Below are 19,113 nucleotides of genomic sequence, written 5' to 3' on the forward strand. Positions count from 1 at the left end.
AATCAGATATCGAGTTCAAATGGCAAACGCCGCAGGCCGGCGCATTTCAAGAACTAAAACGATGCATGCAGTCACCGCCGGTACTTGCACATTTCGACGAAGACGCCGATATCGAAATCCACACTGACGCCAGTAGCCTAGGCCTCGGTGCCGTCCTAGTCCGGAAGAAAGACGGACATGAACGGGTGATATCTTTTGCTAGCCGGTCACTGTCAAAAGCGGAAGGCAATTATTCTACGACTGAAAAGGAATGCCTCGCCATCATTTGGGCTACAGCAAAATTCCGCCCTTACCTATATGGCAGGCCATTCAATGTCATCAGCGACCATCACGCGTTGTGTTGGCTAGCGAATTTAAAGGACCCTTCAAGACGGCTGGCGAGGTGGAGCCTACGACTGCAAGAATATGATGTCACTGTATCGACAAGTCAAAAGGAAAACACCCTGATGCCAATTGTCTATCACGCGCCTCCATTGACCCGCCGCCGCAAGACGACGAGGATGACGACGCCTTCGTTGGAATAGTAAGCGCGGAAGACTTCGTTTACCAGCCCTGAGCACACCCGGAGATAAAAGGCCTCGTCGAGTATTTAGAAGGAAATACCCACGTTGTCCCTAGGTCATTTAAGCGCGGATTGTCTTCGTTCACTTTACAAAACAACCTGCTCGTGAAGAACTTCTCACCAGTCCGCGCCAGGTACCTTCTAGATGTTCCGTCAGCGCTGCGTCCGGAAATACTGTGCGCCCTACATGACGATGCAACCGCTGGGCACCTCGGATTCTCCCGAACGCTGTCGAGGATACATGAAAGTATTATTGGCCGCGTCTGACCGCCGACGTCGCCCGTTACGTCAAGACATGCCGAGATTCTCAGCGACGCAAGACACCACCGACAAGGCCAGCAGGATTACAACAGCCAATCAAGCCTCCTTGTCGACCTTTCCAGCAGATCGGGATGGACTTGTTGGGACTGTTTCCGACATCAACATCCGGAAACAAGTGGATCGTCGTGGCGACGGACTATCTCACCCACTTCGCTGAAACTAAAGCTCTACCGAAAGGCAGTGCAGCCGAAGTGGCGAAATTTTTCGTCGAGAACATTCTGCTGCGCCATGGTGCCCCATAAATCCTCATCACCGACAGAGGAGCAGCGTTTACAGCAGAGCTCACCAAAGCCATTCTGCAGTACAGCCATAAAAGCCACAGGAAGACAACTGCCTACCACCCGCAGACGAATGGTCTCACGGAGCGCCTGAACAAGACCCTCGCCGATGTGCTAGCAATGTACGTCGACGTCGAGCACAAGACGTGGGACGCGGTCCTGCCGTACGTAACCTTTGCTTACAACACGGCGGTACAAGAAACAACAGATCACGCCGTTCAAATTGGTTTCACGGCAGTAACCCGACGACGACGCTCAACGCCATGCTGCCGCACGTCACCGACGAAGAGAATCTTGACGTCGCGACCTTTCTCCAGCGCGCCGAAGAAGCCAGACAACTCGCCCGCCTGCGGATCAAGAGCCAGCAGCGTACCGACAGCCGACACTACAACCTCCGACAACGCTTCGTCGAGTACCTGCCCGGTGACTGTGTTTGGACTCCTATACGCCGACGAGGACTGAGCGAGAAACTTTTGCGTCGCTATTTTGGACCGTATAAGGTCATCCGGCGTATAGGCGCCATGGACTATGAGGTCGTGCCAGACGGCATTTCGCTACCACAGCGGCGCCGCTCACGACCTGAAATAGTCCACGTTGTGCGACTCAAGCCGTATTACCAGCGTTAATGAACTTTGGAACTTCGCGTGACCGACCTTTGGACTTTTTCGTTGTTTTGTTACATTTCTTTATTAAGTGTCCTTTTGTGTTTCGCTCTCTTATATTTGTAGCATCGGGACGATGCTTCTTTAAGAGGGGGGTAATGGCACGTGTACTTATCTTTATCGGGCGACCACTTCTCGCCACCTAACAAATGTTATCGCACAGCGCAGGACGCACCTGCATGTAAAAGAAGGTTCTCGAATGTCATCGATGGTTCCGTCCACTGTGTTTCACCTCAACTTGTGTTTTCTGATTGCATGTGAGCGCGACACGAATAATGTGGAACTTTGTGGAAGGCACGCGGGTCCCAGCGATTGCTCTGGAACATTCGACGACAGATGTATAAAAGCCGACGCGCTTGACCCACTCATCAGATTTTCGACGATCGCCGACCGTGTTCGCCGCTATCGTTGTGCCATCAGTGCAGCCTGTTTTTGTGGGCACAGGTTCGCCCAATAAAACGTTAGTTTTGTCTTTCGCAGTATTGCTACTGTGTTCTGCAACGTCACGGCCACGTGACAATATAACTTGATAAGAAGTCGAGAACTTTGCCTCGAAATCCACAATGCCTTAGTTTTTCCAATAATATGCAATCATTCACTGTATCAAATGATTTACTTAAATCTAACAAAGACACCAAGGAAAACACATCAAAAATTACTTGTAGTTGCTAATAGGAATAAAGAAATGATAAATTAATGACAATGAAAGTGGATGAAAAAACAACTTGCCGCAGGTGGGGAACGATACCACGTCTTCGAATTACGCATGCGATGCTCTAGCCAATTGAGTTACCGCGGCGCGGTTCCCCCAACCACTTTCTTTGGTATTTGTGTTACTACTAGAACTAACCTTGGGAGTGTAAGCAAGCGCCACCACTTACAAACCTTGGCGGCGGATGTCGAACATTCTTTCTGCCGCACGCCTCACGAGAACGCAATATTTCTGGGTTAAGGCAACTGCTCAATAAACCGCGCGTGCTACCTGAAGGCATCAGTGTTGCCGTATTCGAGACCCTCGTTACGTAAGAACGAGAAGACAGGGGTTTAACCGGGGAGGCAGACTTTTATTATTCATATCCTCCGAAGTCAATAAACACATACAACTACCAGGAAAGGGAAAGCGAGGAGCAAGCTGGCAACTGCCACCTGAAGGGGCACAACGCCTGCCTAAGTCCACAAACAAAGACATCAAGGAAAACACAGGGGAAAAAACTTGTACTTACTATTTGAAATGAAGAAATGGTAACTGAAAGGGAAGCTGAAGGAGGGTTTCCAGAAAAAATGAGTGAAGAACTCTACGTAATGGTTTTAAACCCTGTGCATTCGAATATTGCATCGTAATTGAGCCAAAGAAAGCACAAACAGTTTATTTCGACGAAAAGTGCAGCACCAGACTCGGAGCAGCTCGCGCGCCTCGTTTGGTCGGGCGCCTCGTTACCTCAACAATGGTGTTTGTACGGACCGACCGTTGCCGCAACAAATGAAGCATGGTGCAAGGTGGTTTGGCGCTGTTATTTTGCTGAGACCGCAATGGTAAATTTCAAGAGCTTGCGTTTCTCCAAGGAGTTCGGCGTTGCTCCCTACATGTCCGAGCCGATTGTGAGGAGCCGGCCTCTCCAACAAGCAAAGATGTTGGTAGCAAACAGTGCTTTCGACGCGAACGAAAGCTAAGTGTTATCATCTTCCGTGTCAGACATGTTCTTTGGTGAATACGTGTTTTGCAATGCTGCATTCAGTGATCCAGTGAGTTCGTTCCCGGGCTAACAACTGTACAGGGACGTCCACTTCTGTATAGAGCGCGCGAACGGCTGGCTTTGCTCTGCGATACCACACATGACGACTGTTGCTGGGTTCGAAATAGCGTGCCCAGGAGCATGCGCAACCTAATAAAAACGCAAACTTGTGTGTGATGCATTTAATCAGAGGAGATGCTCGTCAGCGCCTTTGTTATCTCGAACAGTCCGCGAGATCGCTTCATTTGTTACGACAGGACCGACGCTCGTTGTCAGCCCATACGCTTCATTCTACTACATTTGCCGTGCCGCAAGCGCCCTCTGACCGAGTGCGTATTAAGCTAAACAAAGGCGATTTTCAAAGTCGACACTCGTCAAAAGAAGTTGTGCATGTCTATTAGGCCGTGCATGCTCCTCACACTATCTCGGACCCAGCAACTGCCGCCAGGTGTCGCCCTGCAGAGCAAAGACGGACGAGCAAAGCCAGAAGTCAGTGGGTCGCCTCTCATTGGGCGCTCACGGGAAGACTACAAATGAAGCTGTGCAGGGTGATATGGGCTGGGCTAGTTTTGAAGTGAGGGACGCTCACAGTAAAATTGAGTATGAAGAACGGCTGAGGAATATGGAAGAAAGTAAATGGGCTGGGAGAGTGTTCAGGTATTTGTACAGGAAAAACTTTGATTTACAGTGGAGAAAAAGAACTAGGAAGCTTACCAGCAAGTATGCGACCTATAGGGTGGGCAGCACAGCAACAAAGAAGGCCAAGTGGAAAGTCAGAGAGGCTGAAATAATCTCATGGGGGGCGGCAATGGAAAAGAAACCTGCCATGAGTAAGTACTTAAAGGGACCCTGAAACGCTTTTGACGATTTTCTACTAATGTACTGAGTCGTTAGAGTAGGTCCTTCTGATAATTAATTGACACATCTAACTGCGCCGCGTAAAGCGTGTAATTTATTATAAGGTTTTAAAAATGCACATCGCTGCCGATCGCAGCACAGTGCTCGGCGGAATTTTTAGCCGCCCCTACCCATATGACCGAAATCACCCATACGACGTCAGTGGGGCGAGCTATCCGATTGGCTGACAAGGGCGCGTGATCGATAATTTTTCCAACTTTATAGTAAACAAATGATCTTCATGATAGCTGGAATGTTAGCTAATTTGTTTTTATGAAAAGAAAGTAACATAAAGAGAATGCACAAGAATAATTTTTCAGTACACTTTGAGCACTTCCGGCACACCGCAAGTGTCGTCTGCTTGTGTTACAAGTACTCCATTTTGACGAGAGCTCCGCGGTCAGAATCGGTCTCAGTCTTTTCGCGAGCACTATGATTCGACTTTGTTGCCTTGTGGACTGCAAACGTAGCGAGTGGCAATGTGGCAAGCTGCGACATCTTGTCGCTCTGCAAGGCAGCGTACGAGCGAACTGGCTGCTGGGCATCGGGCTGCCGCTATCCGATCGGCGCCAGGATTTGAGCGTTTGTGGCCGTCACTTTACACCGGAAGATTACTAACGCAATAGCGTTTCGCGAGTCCGGTATTAGGGCAAACGCAAGCGCAAGGGGACAGAGTTTGGCCGCTTGACTGTGCCGTAACCGGATGACCCATGAAATGAGCAGAAGGGCAAATGTGAATGGTCTGCACGGTGCAGCCACCTGGTGGCACAGAGCTCAACCATACACAGTAGCAGCAACGAAGTGTATTCTTCTTTGTTGCTGGTGTATATTTTTCGCAGGAGTGTAATCATCAACACGTTGTTTTTATAAATGTTTAAAATGTTTTACACTTGGTTAGAGCAATATTAGCGCTGTGTTTGGCTGGTTAAGCGCTGCGCCAACAAGTGTATGGACCGTGCAGACCGATCAGGCCGCTCACGTACGTCTACGCTAAAGTTCCTTCATCAGCTTGAGTTTATGCCTCCAGTCATTTGCCGAAATGACCAGCTTGCCTGTGGTTACCGCTAGTGTGTGGTTAACGGAATACCAGACATGTTCGGTGCTACGACAGAATGCTCGCAACACACGCTGCTTCGATAGCTCTCGCTTGGGGTCCACGGCCAAGCGGCTAGCGGAGAGGTCTCACGCGGGCGGGGGCGGGCTCCAAAACAACCGGAAGTGGACGATGTGACGTCGCATCGTGACGCTGAACCAGTGAAGGCGGAGCTTAGCCCCGCTCGCTCGGCGAACGAGTTGAGGAGGAAAAGCATGGCTAGGGAGGAGGGTAACTTCTAATCGCTTGTAGCTCCATTAATACCTAACGCTTCACTTAAATTGTGGTGCGAATGTTCTACTTAAGCTGAACCCTACGCGTCTACAAAATTTGTCCGAGCCGTTTCAGGGGCCTTTTAAGAGGAAAAAACGAAATCAGGAAAGAAACCATTCATGGTAACTTAAAGGGAAGCTCATTACTTTTCGAAACGAGATCGGGATGTCTTAGAACACACACCTATAAAGCGATATATAAGAAGGAAGAAGAAGCATGTGCTTCATGCTGTAAAGCTACGGAAACGGCGGAGCATGTTTTATTAGAATGTGAAGACGCCTACCCAGCGGTCGATCTAGGCACCACTGGCCTCCTTGAAGCCCTTGGGTTCAGCGGGAGCAGTGGAAAAGTAAACATGTCCGCAGTAGGCATTAGTAAGAGGTGATTGGAGGATTGGTGGAAGAAAAGTAGGGAAACTACAAAAGACGGACATGTACAAAAGCACAGTTCGCAATAGGGTATCAGAAAATTTGGGCGTGGTAATTCATTTTTTTTCTTTTTTCATTGTTTAACCTAGGTAGGACATTAGGCAGTATAATAGCAAGAGCTTGGTGGCGCAACCCACCGCCGCGTTCCAAAGCGGATGCTCACAACGTCCGTCCATCCATCCATCCATCCATATGGCTGCTCGCGCGCTTTACATAGCAGTGGACGGCACTGTACTGTTATGTTCCTGCATGCCTCCTCGTAGAACGTAAGCGGGAACGTTATCGTCGGCTCCAAAGCTGCCGGCAATCTAAACAGACGGTTTACATGTGGGAAAAGTTTTCCGGCTCTTGTAGCATGTATATTTTCGTCTGTAGTTTCTCTTTGGGCCGATTTTGACTGGGCTTTCGGATGTGAATTTGACTCCGGTCGCGACTGCGGCTACGGCCACGGCTGCAGTCGGCGTCGAGTGCCGAATACCGGTTCCTAGTTGGCACGCCGGAGTCTTCTCGAGTAGGCGGTCGTGAGAGATGGTGGGCTGCTTGGTGATTTAGATAAATCCGTGTCAGTGGTTTGCGTCAGTGAAGTGCCTCCGCTGAAGCGTGGCGGTGTGGGCAGTTTACGTCCGTAGCCGGGTGGTCCCCCCAGCAGTTGCAGCAGTGCATATCGCACTCGTGATTAGTTGTTGACGTGTGAGCTCCAGGGGGAAATAATAATAATATTTGGGGTTTTACGTGCCAAAACCACTTTCTGATTATAAGGCACGCCGTAGTGGAGGACTCCGGGAATTTTGACCACCTGGGGTTCTTTAACGTGCGCCTAAATCTAAGCACACGGGTGTTTTCGCATTTCGCCCCCATCGAAATGCGGCCGCCGGGGCCGGGATTCGATCCCGCGACCTCGTGCTCAGCAGCCCAACACCATAGCCACTGAGCAACCACGGCGGGTCCAGGGGGAAATGTTGCCCACAGGATCTGCAGCACGAATATGTCGAAGCATTGAGGCAGACATCATATCTGTGTTTCAGGTTGTAACATTGCCAGCCCTGAAGGCATTTCGGCTTGGGTGGGTACAGCTGATAGACCGCTGAAAACAGGATGGCGCTCTTTGGTATTTCAGTGCCCTCTACTGTGAGGATGAGAGACGCCGTCTTGCCAAGTCACCGAAAAGACAGGATTTGTCGGCGCGCAATAAGGAGTTCTTCCCGTACGGCATCTTCAGAAAAGGAGAGTGGCACACCGTGCAGAACGGCGCGGGCGTTCTGTGGGTCGTTGGCGCAGTACGCACTCACAGGGTGCGGTTTTCCGCAGACATCCACGGACTGTAAGGCGAGTAGATTGGTGGTGGCCGATGCACGGTACGTGTCGATGGCGATGAGGTTTTGGGCGGTTAGAATTTTCACGATTGTGTCCTGCCTCTCAAACTAGGAGTGGGCCGCCCGACGAATTTGTAGGCTCAAGTCGATTGGTGCTACTGAGGAGAGGTTGAAGCCATCGGTCAACTTCAAGACTATGGTGGTGGCCTCGTGCTGCCGTGGTGCTGAAGGGGTCACGCACGCAAATGCTCCCTGTGAAGCGCCACGAAAGTACGTACATGCCCTGTGGGTTCAGCGTGGGGGATTGCGCAGGCAGCGATGCAGTCGTAGCTATCGAGGGCGGCGGATCCATGCCGAGCGCGGCAGCGGCAGCGGCGGCGGCGAAGCGCCTGCAGTGCGGCGCGGGGTCGGGGGGCCCTGTGCTGGGGCCGTCCGAGGCCGCCGATGTTTAGGCGAGGCGCAGTGCGGCGGGCCAACGTTCGTCCAGCGATGACAGGGAGCTCTCAGAGTTCGACGGGGCTCTCGTTGCGCACGTCCGCTCGGGGCGAGCACTGAGCGCCGAATCGTTTGGACGAGTTCGTGTATTCATAAGGTCTTCCAAGACCAGATACCATCCGTCTGCCCGCACCCGTCCCGTCTCTATGTGTTCGTTGCCCCGACCTTTTTGCGCTGCGTTTAGAAAGGCTGTTAGCAGTAAGTCATACTCTCACTCATTCACGCATTATTCGTAAACTCTGGTAGTTATCGTCGTCACGGAAGTGGTTAGAGCACAGCATTGTTGTTCTTGAGCACTTGAAATTCTTTCGATTCATAGCACACTTCCATTTAGCTGAAAGCTTCTTGTCTTGCGGTAAGCTATGGAACATCGGAACATCGTCGTGGCTGCTGGTGTTCGTGCAACCGTAGGCTGCACAGAACGCCGGTATGATCAGTCCACCAATTCCACTAATGATGCGCAAGGCAACTACCAATGCTGCGCACGTATACCACCACTCTACATGGACACAAACAAAGAAATGCATGGTCGCGCGAGGCAGATTATGACCGCACGCACGTAGAAACAAGCACGATGAGGCACCATCGCCGAGACGGCGAAGGAACGGAGCACCAGGGCTGACGTCACTACGCCGTGCTTTCCGGTCTCCGCTCGCATCGTCAGCGTCAGCAGCAGCGCGCGACGCTCGACGGGGGGCGGAGCGACAGCGCAATTCTATAACCGACGATTACGTCGCTCTTAAGTGAAAAATCCCCCCTCCCCACATATTTTACCTGCATGGGTTAAAAGGTCTCGCATCCGTATATGAGCGACTTAGTGAATTCGACAGACTCTTCAGCTTCCCTTTAATGGCAATGAAAGTGGATGAAAAACAACTTGCCGCAGGTGGGCAACGATTCCACGTCTTCGCAACACGCGTAATGTGAAGACGCGGGAACGTTCCCAGTACGTCGTGCTGTTGACACGGCTACCGAACCACTGTGATGAATTGCCTGGAATCAGTGCTGTTTATAAGGATGCGCAGAAGGCCCTGCCACGCCGGATGCGGCCTGATAGCGAACCACAGTTGACTGTAGTACACCTGCGCTCTGGTCTACTTCTATGTCTCCGTCGCCACTTGTAGCTACCCCATGCAACAGGAAAGCGTGCAGTGATGAAAACACGGCTGCCAAACAGCTCTGATTAATCGCGTGGAATCCATGCTGATTATAAGGATGCACAGAAGGCCGTGCCAAGCCCGATGCGGCCTGATAGTGAACCACAGTTGAGTGTAGTACGCCTGCGCGCTGGTATACTCGTCCGTCTCCGTCACCACTTGTAGCCACACCACGCTATAGCAAAGCGTGCAGCGGTGAAAACACGGCTGCCGAACAGCTCTGATTAATCGCGTGGAATCCGTGCTGATTAAAAGGATGCACAGAAGGCCATGCCAAGCCGGATGCGGCCTAATAGTGAATCACAGTTGAGTGTAGTACGCCTGCGCGCTGGTCTACTTGTCCGTCTCCGTCGCTATTTGTAGCTACACCATGCTAGGAAAGCCTGCACCGAAGAAAAAGCGGGAACTCTAGCACGTCGTGCTGTTGACACGGCCGCCGAACCACTCTGATGAATCGCCTGAAACCTGTGCTGCTGATAAGAATGCACACAAGGCCGTGCCAAGCCGGATGCGGCCTGATAGTGAACCACAGTTGAGTGTATTACGCCTGCGCGCTGGTCTAATCGTCGGTCTCCGTCACCACTTGTAGCCACACCATGCTATAGGAAAGCGTGCAGCGATGAAAACACGGCTGCCAAACAGCCCTGATTAATCGCGTGGAATCCGTGCTGATTATAAGGATGCACAGAAGGCCCTGCCACGCCGCATGCGGCGATAGTGCACCACAGTTGACTGTAATACGCCTGCGTGCTGGTCTACTTGTCCGTCTCCATCCCCACTTGTAGCCACACTATGCAATAGCAATGCCTGCAGCGATGAAAACAGGGCTGCCGAACAACTCTGATCAATTGCGTGGTATCCGTGCTGCTTAAAAGGATGCACAGAAGGCCCTGCCACGCCGTATGCGGCCTGATAGTGAACCACAGTTGCTTCAAGTACGCCTGCGCTGGTCTACTTGTCCGTCTCCGTCACCACTTGTAGCCACACCATGTAATAATAATAATATATGGGGTTTTACGTGCCAAAACCACTTTCTGATTATGAGGCACGCCGTAGTGGAGGACTCCGGAAATTTAGACCACCTGGGGTTCTTTAACGTGCACCTAAATCTAAGTACACGGGTGTTTTCGCATTTCGCCCCCATCGAAATGCGGCCGCCGTGGCCGGGATTCGATCCCGCGACCTCGTGCTCAGTAGCCTAACACCATAGCCACTGAGCAACCACGGCGGGTCCACACCATGTAATAGGAAAGCCTGCAGCGATGAAAACACGGCTGCCGAGCAACTCTGATCAATCGCGTGGAATCTGTGCTGCCTATAAGGTTGCACAGAAGGCCTGCCAGGCCGGTAGTTGCCTGATAGTCAACCACAGTTGACTGTAGTACGCCTGCGTGCTGGTCTACTTGTCCATCTCCGACACCACTGGTAGCGACACCATACAATAGGAAAGCTTGCATTGATGAATACACGGCTGCCGAACAACTCTGATCAATCGCGTGGAATTCCTGCTGCCTATAAGGATACACAGAAGGCCCTGCCACGCCGGATGCGGCCTGATAGTCAACCACAGCTGACTGCAGTATGCCTGCGTGCTGGTCTACTTGTCCTTCTCTGCCACCACTTGTAGCGATACCATGCTAGGAAAACTTGCAACGATGATAAAATGGTAGCTTTAGCGCGTCGTGCTGTTGACACGGCTGCCGAACCACTCTGATAAATCACCTGGAACCCGTGCTGCCTATAAGGATGCACAAAAGGCCCTGCCCCGCCAGATGCGACCTGGTAGTGAACCAAAGTTGACTGCAGTACGCCTGCGCTGGTCTACTTGTCCGTCTCCGCCACCACTTGTAGCCGCACGTATAGGATATTTTTCTTTGTGGGTATCGATCATAGATTGATCACCGGCCTATGCGACCCTGTGGTACTTCGCATTGTGCAGTCGTACACGATAATTGTTTTATAGCACATTACTGTTGACCTAGACAGTCACTAGTGTTACACGAACTGTTTCGCTTGCCATATTAAATTGAATAGTCTCAGCTCCAGCCCTTTGGTGACGGTTAGACACCTATTCTTCCAATGCACGTGTACAGTATACCACAAAAGTTTTACTTCTATTCTCGGCATATCTATTTGGTTTTTGTTTCACTTATTATTCTGGCTTGAATGGTAATGATAATTGTAGGAATAGTGCGTCTGTTGTATTTTAGATTTCTCCATCACTGCCTTGGCCGCGTCGCGAACCGGACTTTCGATGCTCAGCAACAGGTCTACTTATGGGCAATAATGTCAATGATGGGACACGTCCAAAAAAAATACAATGGTTAGTTCAGCCTGCCCGAAGAGCTTCCCATTTCTTTTGGCATATAAATGCGGATTTCCGCTGTTTAAGTTTTTATGTGTTCTTTCCAGAGCAGTCACCGTGACCTTCCCGAAGCGCCTTAATCTAAATATAGCAATAAAATCCATAATTGCTCCAATGATTTTTCTTCTACCCGTAATGAGCAGTATATGCGGCGCGTTGTGGCGAGTACAAATGACAAGATAATTTTTACAGGCAATCGTTACCATTTCTAAAGCTCATCTATTGGTTTACAATATGCAATTCTTTTTGAAGAACTGGCTTTGTAAACAACGATCACTTACTAATTTTTCACTGTCCATGAATGAATGTTTGCACTTTAGTTGTATAATATTCTTACAGGACAACCAGAATAACATGGTCATGCACAGAAAGGCGATGGAGTGTTTTTTTTATAGTGGAAAGCTTGCGCGCATTATCTTCTCTGGCAGCCACTGCTCTTCATGTGTAAATAGTGCGTAGATATTTATGTACAGAGCCCAGAGCAGCCACGCTACCTTCATTTGAAGTAGGAATGAACAGTGGACAGAGGCTCTTTATATAACGAGCGATGAAGTTAGAAGGGCCTCGCAAGACATGTCCCGTTGAAAAGCGGCCTAAGATGGAATAATAGTCCATTTAATGACAGATGAAGGAAACGTTATGCTTGAAAAGCTTCCGGCTGTCATAGGCCATGCCTCATTACTTAAGTATACCATGGATAATTGAGCCGCCTACACTGCAGTTTCTAAGCTTAGAAATCAGGCTCGAAACAACGACACGTGCTGGTGCTATAAAACGAGGAGGAAGAAGGGAATCCTTAGCTTTGATTTAAATTATTCTAAGTTCCTTATAAAAAGGCACTGCAATTTCATGCGTCACTAGGCAGTGAAGGAATGCTGTCATCTCGTGCAGCATCGCCTTCGCAAACAGTTAAAAGCTTAAAAGGCAGTGACAACTTTGAAAGCATGCTAGTATGAATTAGTGAAAAACTTCTGAATGAAACAAAAAGCCCGCGTTCCGAAAAAGGAAAGAAAAAGTCGACCTTAGCAAAGCAGTAGCAATACCTTACTCACACAGCACTCAATAAAAAAAGTGGTGACAGACATGGTATCACACAAGGTTCGGGAATTATGCAAAGCAGCAAACGATAATCGGACGGAGAAGGCACAATGTAACGTAAAGCATACAGTCGAATTTGCACAATGTGCTCAGAGGTTGGTGTATCGTGTCCACCTATCTTGCAGCAAACAATACACCGGTCATACAGCACGCTGAATCAACGAACGTCTGTGGGAACACCTGTATGCATGCCAACAATTTCATAGACATGCCCTCTTGCTGCGCACTGCGAGCACCGGTTTTCTTAGAAACCGAGCTGCTTGCACCTTGTGATAACAAGGACTCTTACCGACCCAACCTACCTGCAGAAACACCTGTCGCTTCCCGACTTCATTCAGGTTTGGCCTTCATTATTGCCACGACTGTCGAGCACATGCTAGCGTTGTCAGAGTAGCTAGAAAAAAAAAGTGAGGTATAGAAGAACGGCAAGAAAGCCCGTGTTAATCAGGTGCAAAGAGAAGCTAAAATGTAAGAAAGGCGAAACAACACATTTTCCTATTTGTGAGAAAGCGTCCCACACATCTATACGTGCTAGGTTACGAGTGAGCCCGATGCCTGAACGATCGGTAAGCTCGGTCTCTGCAAAAAGTGTTCACCTGGAGAAAGCGTGAACCTCGACTGCTGCTTCCATCCGGAGGGTGAAAACAAAACCTCTACAACAAAAATCTAGTAAGTCTCGTTCGCTCTGCAGAAAGCTCTGTCGAGCTTGACGATAGTACGTTGACAAGCCGGCTGGCCCTAAAGGTGTACGTCTTTATAGCTGAATCCTTTCCCGCTTTTTATCTTCCCCCTCTTATTGGCGACGCACGCCCTTGTCAAAAGATCGATGCCTAAGCTGACAGATTTGCAGCAGGAGATGTTGCCAAGGTTTGTTGTTCTACTGGTGATAATATTTTCATCACGGTGTGCTTTGTTTCCCTGTATTTCTTTCCTTCAGGCCTCCGCGATAGCCTATGAAATCATTCCGATCCTTGAAGTACTAAGGAATATTTGACACTATTTCTCGTCAAACAGGCGAAAACTTTAGCATCCCTTTGATGTTAAAACACGACAGAACGTATACCTGAAACTTTCTACTTGAAGGTATCTGGTTCCGTAAACAGTTGATTCCACGGCGACTAGAGGAGGAGGTTCATTGTAATTTTGGTTCAGCCGGTATTCTCAGGAAATTGCTCTAAAGCACTTTTGCGAAACCCAGCCATAATTGGATACTGTGCAGTGCACTTGCATAAAGAATTCAAGACGGGTTGTGCTTTAGACCCCGCTGGAATGGTCTTGCAGCGGAATGTTGTAAATAAAACCACTACATGACATGGGACGGAGGGAGACAACAAAGGGCGGGTCACAATTCACAATGTCTCACCGACTGGCCTACAACTTTACCCTGCTAAATTATCAGCAAGATGTGTTTTTTATTTCATGATCATTATCATCATCATCATCATCATCATCATCATTTTATGTCCACTACACGACGAAGGTCTCTCCCTGCGATTTCCAACCACCCCTGTCCTGCGCCAACTGATTCCAACTTGCGTCGGCGACCTCGTCTAGTCCTCGACTGCACTTCTCTTCTCTTGGCACCCATTCTGCAGACCTAATGGTTCACCGCTTATCTAACCTACGCATTACATGACCTGCCAAGCTCCAGTTCTTTCTCTTAATGTCAATTAGAATATCGGCTATCCACGTTTACTCTCTGAGCAAACGGGGATAGCGCGTGTAGTGAGCAACGGGGTTATCCCGGCGCTCACTACACGCTAAAGTCACCGTACAAGCACCAAGCGTATGCATAAGTGCGGTCATGACACTCGCTCAAATTTGCCACTTGAAATTGCTTTGCCAATTATTAGCCTTGACTCCTCAAGTGTATTTAAATGACACCAGTTAAGTTTTTAAATGAATGCGTTATGTAGGTAAGGCCCGCTTCTATTTTAATGTAATTGATGTGGCTTTAACTTGACTCTGGTGCCTTCTGATGGCGTGTTCTTCAGCAAGTTTATCCACCTAGCATCATTAAATTCCATCAGCACTTTCATTTTCAAGATGATTCTCTGGAAGAAGAAGCATTGCAATTATTTATTTATTAGAGTATGAATAGAAAACTGTGGGAGATTGTGAACTTTCACCTTGCTACGGGAAGCTAGAAGGGAAGATAATCGGAACATGTGTTACCTGCATTTAGTCAAATAAATAAATAAATAGGAAGCTACATCAAACAAAAACAGCAAATAGTATGCAAGGAAAACCACAGCACCTCTTTAGAACAATTGCATTTTGACATACTGTACTGGAAACGAATCGACCGTCGGTATTTGTCACTGTGTACGCTTGGCGAACGCCGTTTTATTTTCTCTCAAACACGAAAACGTCCAACGACCTCACAAGTTAACTAATCACTAAACATAGTTATGTTCATATGGGAGGTTGTGGCCAAGTACTGCGCCAGGGTGGCCAATCTAGCCCTTGCCCATTACCGGTTCTCCTGTTTGTGCAATTTTATCAACACGCGGATTTTTTTTCGGCAGAAAATTGCGCGGCACCGGGATTCCAACCGCGGTCCTCTTGCACGCGAAGCGGATGCTCTAACTCTACGCTACCTACCTTGCTTAGTAACTCAGGGGACCAACTGCAATGCATGCTCGCTGACCTGGAGAGGCAAAGCCGAAGGGTGGGTCTAAAAATTAATCTGCAGAAAACTAAAGTTTTGTTTAACAGTCTCGGAAAAGAACAGCAGTTTACGATAGGTAGCGAGGCACTGGAAGTGGTAAGGGAATACATCTACTTAGGACAGGTAGTTACCGCGGATCTGGATCATGAGACTGAAATAATCAGAAGAATAAGAATGGGCTGGGGTGCATTTGGCAGGCATTCTCAGATCATGAACAACAGGTTGCCATTATCCCTCAAGAGAAAAGTATATAACAGCTGTGTCTTAGCAGTACTCACGTACGGGGCAGAAACCTGGAGGCTTACGAAAAGGGTTCTACTTAAATTGGGGACGACGCAACGAGCTATGGAAAGAAGAATGATAGGTGTAACGTTAAGGGATAAGAAAAGAGCAGATTGGGTGGGGGAACAAACGCGAGTTAATGATATCTTAGTTGAAATGAAGAAAAAGAAATGGGGCATAGGCAGGACATGTAATGAGGAGGGAAGATAACCAATGGTCATTAAGGTTTACGGACTGGATTCCAAGAGAAGGGAGGCGTAGCAGGGGGCGGCAGAAAGTTAGGTGGGCGGATGAGATTAAGAAGTTTGCAGGGACAACATGGCCACGATTAGTACATGACCAGGGTAGTTGAAGTATGGGAGAGGCCTTTGCCCTGCAGTGGGCGTAACCAGCCTGATGATGATGGTGATGATGAAACATAGTAACACGGCCATGTGTTAAATACAAGGTTCTGTGCACACAGGTGCAACGCACCCCTCTTGAAATGGAAACGAGTCGATGCGTGTAGTCAACACCTGAGCTCCTTGATTCTCATATTTACACATATTCCCGCCGCGAGGCTCTATATTTCTTGCAACACATAACTTCAATTTATAAAATATGCGAATTCCCACAATAGAAAAGGGGTGTTGTGATGCATACAGCCCTCGCTCTTCCCAACTGTGTTCAATTTTCTCGTTGCTTTTACCTCAGCGTACATACGTGAGACGTTCCATTGGCAGGTGCGAGGCAGGTTTTCATGGCTCTTCTGCCGTAAAAACGCTCATGTCCTTTTTTCCCTAAGCAAGGGTACAATGTACTAGAATTGGGTATTGTCTTCAAGGAGGGCCCGTGGCTGACGCTCCTCTTAGAGACGTCGCCTGGTGGCGGCACTTGATCACGGGCTCTGGAGTGATGCCAACCCAGCACAGCAGAAGCAGCGCGCCAACGTAATTAGGTTTTATTTGATGTTTCACTCATGTGGTTGCTAGACGTGTTACACTAACCGCGCTATCTATCTATCTATCTATCTATCTATCTATCTATCTATCTATCTATCTATCTATCTATCTATCTATCTATCTATCTATCTATCTATCGATATATATATATATATATATATATATATATATATATATATATATATATATATATATATATTTCCCCGTGCTGTTCCGTTTCTTTGTCTTTTCGGTTAGATATAAGTAGGTAACTAGCAAGTGTATCTTTATATATACAAGTAGGGTTACCTCTCTACTACACCTTTTTAATAGATGATAGTCAGTACTAGGAGGAGCCCACACGTGCGTTGTTCCGAGTGCGAGCATTCCTACGCGCTGGAAGAAACACGGTTTGAGCCAGTACGCGAAGCAAACGGGAAAGTTTCTATCTGTGGGATGTGTGTGCTTGGGCCTCGACTAGACCGTTTAGAGCAGGATAAGGACGAGCTAGCCAAGCGGACTGGAAAGCTGGAAAAGGAACTCAAGAGTGAACAGAAGCAGAGGAGGGTGGTGGAAGATGAGCGAGCCAGCATTCCACAAGGCAATAGCGCGAGCACTGCGAACCGGAATAGCAGCGAAGCGTGAGCAGCTAAGGAATCTAAAACCACCACGCCAGGAAGCAGTGGTGGACGTGTCAGTGATGGTCACGAATGCGCTACCAGTAACATGCGAGCCGCGGAATACAATAACAAAGCGAAGGGTGAGGATAGTACAGCGAGGGGGGAGGGGGAGGCGCAGAGCATCGCGACCCTATAGATGCAGCTTTCGGTGGCGATGAGGAGGGAAACCCTCGAGTCGTCTTTGTTAGGCAGTCAAACATGGGAAATGTGGAGCCAGCCATAATAGTTGTAGGCGAGCGAATCCAGCTTAGCACGCTTCCGGGGAAGCCGATTGAGGAATAGATGCCACTGCGTGGCATGCTATGGTGCACGGACCCCGTCAAAGCTTTTCACGCTTTTTGTCCGTGCTCAAAACATCTTGCAGATGTTGAATAAAGCTCAACTGAATTGAATAGCGAAAGCCAAGAAACACACGTGGGACACAATGGAGGAGAGGCACCTAGTTGCGATAATGGGCGGGGTGATTGACGTACTGCAAGGACGGGGGACAGGTATCGCGAAGCAAATTGCCAAAGAGGTTACCGATCTGCGGAATGTTCCAAAGGAAGTCCAAATGGCAGTGTGCAAGGTCCTAGAGTTTGAAAAGCAGGGGTATGTAATTCAAAGGGCAATGCTTGCACCAAACAGGGAAATATGGACGCTAAAGCTAAGACAATGAATTTTACGGTCATCGGCATCAACTGAGAAGTGCACCGAGCAGGCGGCGAAGATACTTTTGTGCGTGACGGCACACAGTTTTGCGAAAGTGTAGCAGCACCGGTTCGACGTCGATTAGCGGCGCTGGCACTGGCTTTCTTAGGCGGGTTCAAGGCAGTAAGAAAGTAATATTTAGGATGGGAGGTAGCGACACACCAGCAAAGGGCGAAATTAGACTGCAAGGAATTAAGAAAAGGGGCATAATAGATAAGAATAAGCACGGCAAAATTTGTTACATAAACATTCAGGGTAGACCCAAGCAGGGAAAATGGCTGGAAATTGAGACACAGATCAATGACGAAGCTATTAGCGTGTACACTTTGACCAAAACGCATCTACGAGATATGGAACACCCGCCTGTTATTGAGAGTTTTGTATGGGAGAGGTGCAACGGAATGACTGGGGCAAGCAAAGGCGGAGGCGTCGGCGTGCGAATTAGGCGAGATAGGAAGCGGCAAAGGTTAAAAGAGATGTGTAAGGATCATTTATGAATTATTGGCATATGGAAAGGCAAGAATACGTGGCTCGGAGCACCTTACCTATAGACGAGCAGCGATAGCAGAAGGTAAAGTAAAGAGTTGATTTATTGCATTCGAAGCAATATTAAGGAGTTCCAGAAATCGGGCAAGGTGATATTAGTGAGAGATCTTAATGCACACATGGAGGATTTAGACGGATGTGCTTATTGCAACGGTTCTCTAGTGCTGGTTCTGTGCGATGAACAGAACGTTACAGTTGTTAACAGGGAGAATAAGTGTCGTGGAGAGGTAACGTGCAATGCGAAAATAGGCAGTCGTGTATCGACAACGGCTTAGTTTCAGAAACACTCTAGGATCAATTAGACCAAATAATGATAGAAAAAGTTAGCCTGGGTAGCGTTTAAACTTCAAATTTTGCAGAGAGACCAATGTAAAACACAAACACATAATATTGCAATTTTTAAACATGAATGACAAGCAGAGAGCAGAGATCGCAAAAAAAAAACGTGGAGAAGAAAATGGTAGCGTTTTCAGTCTGGAAATATAACGAACTAACACATGACTTCAGATGGAACTCCCATATAAATAATGTTACAGCAACTGCAATGAAACGCCTTTTCTTTCTTGGAAGACACCTCCGACTAGCACCACCCGATACAAAACTTCTTGCTTACAAAACTTTCGTCAGGTCAGTCCTTGAGTACGCAAAT

Source organism: Dermacentor variabilis, chromosome 5, assembly GCF_050947875.1.
Source record: "Dermacentor variabilis isolate Ectoservices chromosome 5, ASM5094787v1, whole genome shotgun sequence".
Classification (NCBI taxonomy): domain Eukaryota; kingdom Metazoa; phylum Arthropoda; class Arachnida; order Ixodida; family Ixodidae; genus Dermacentor; species Dermacentor variabilis.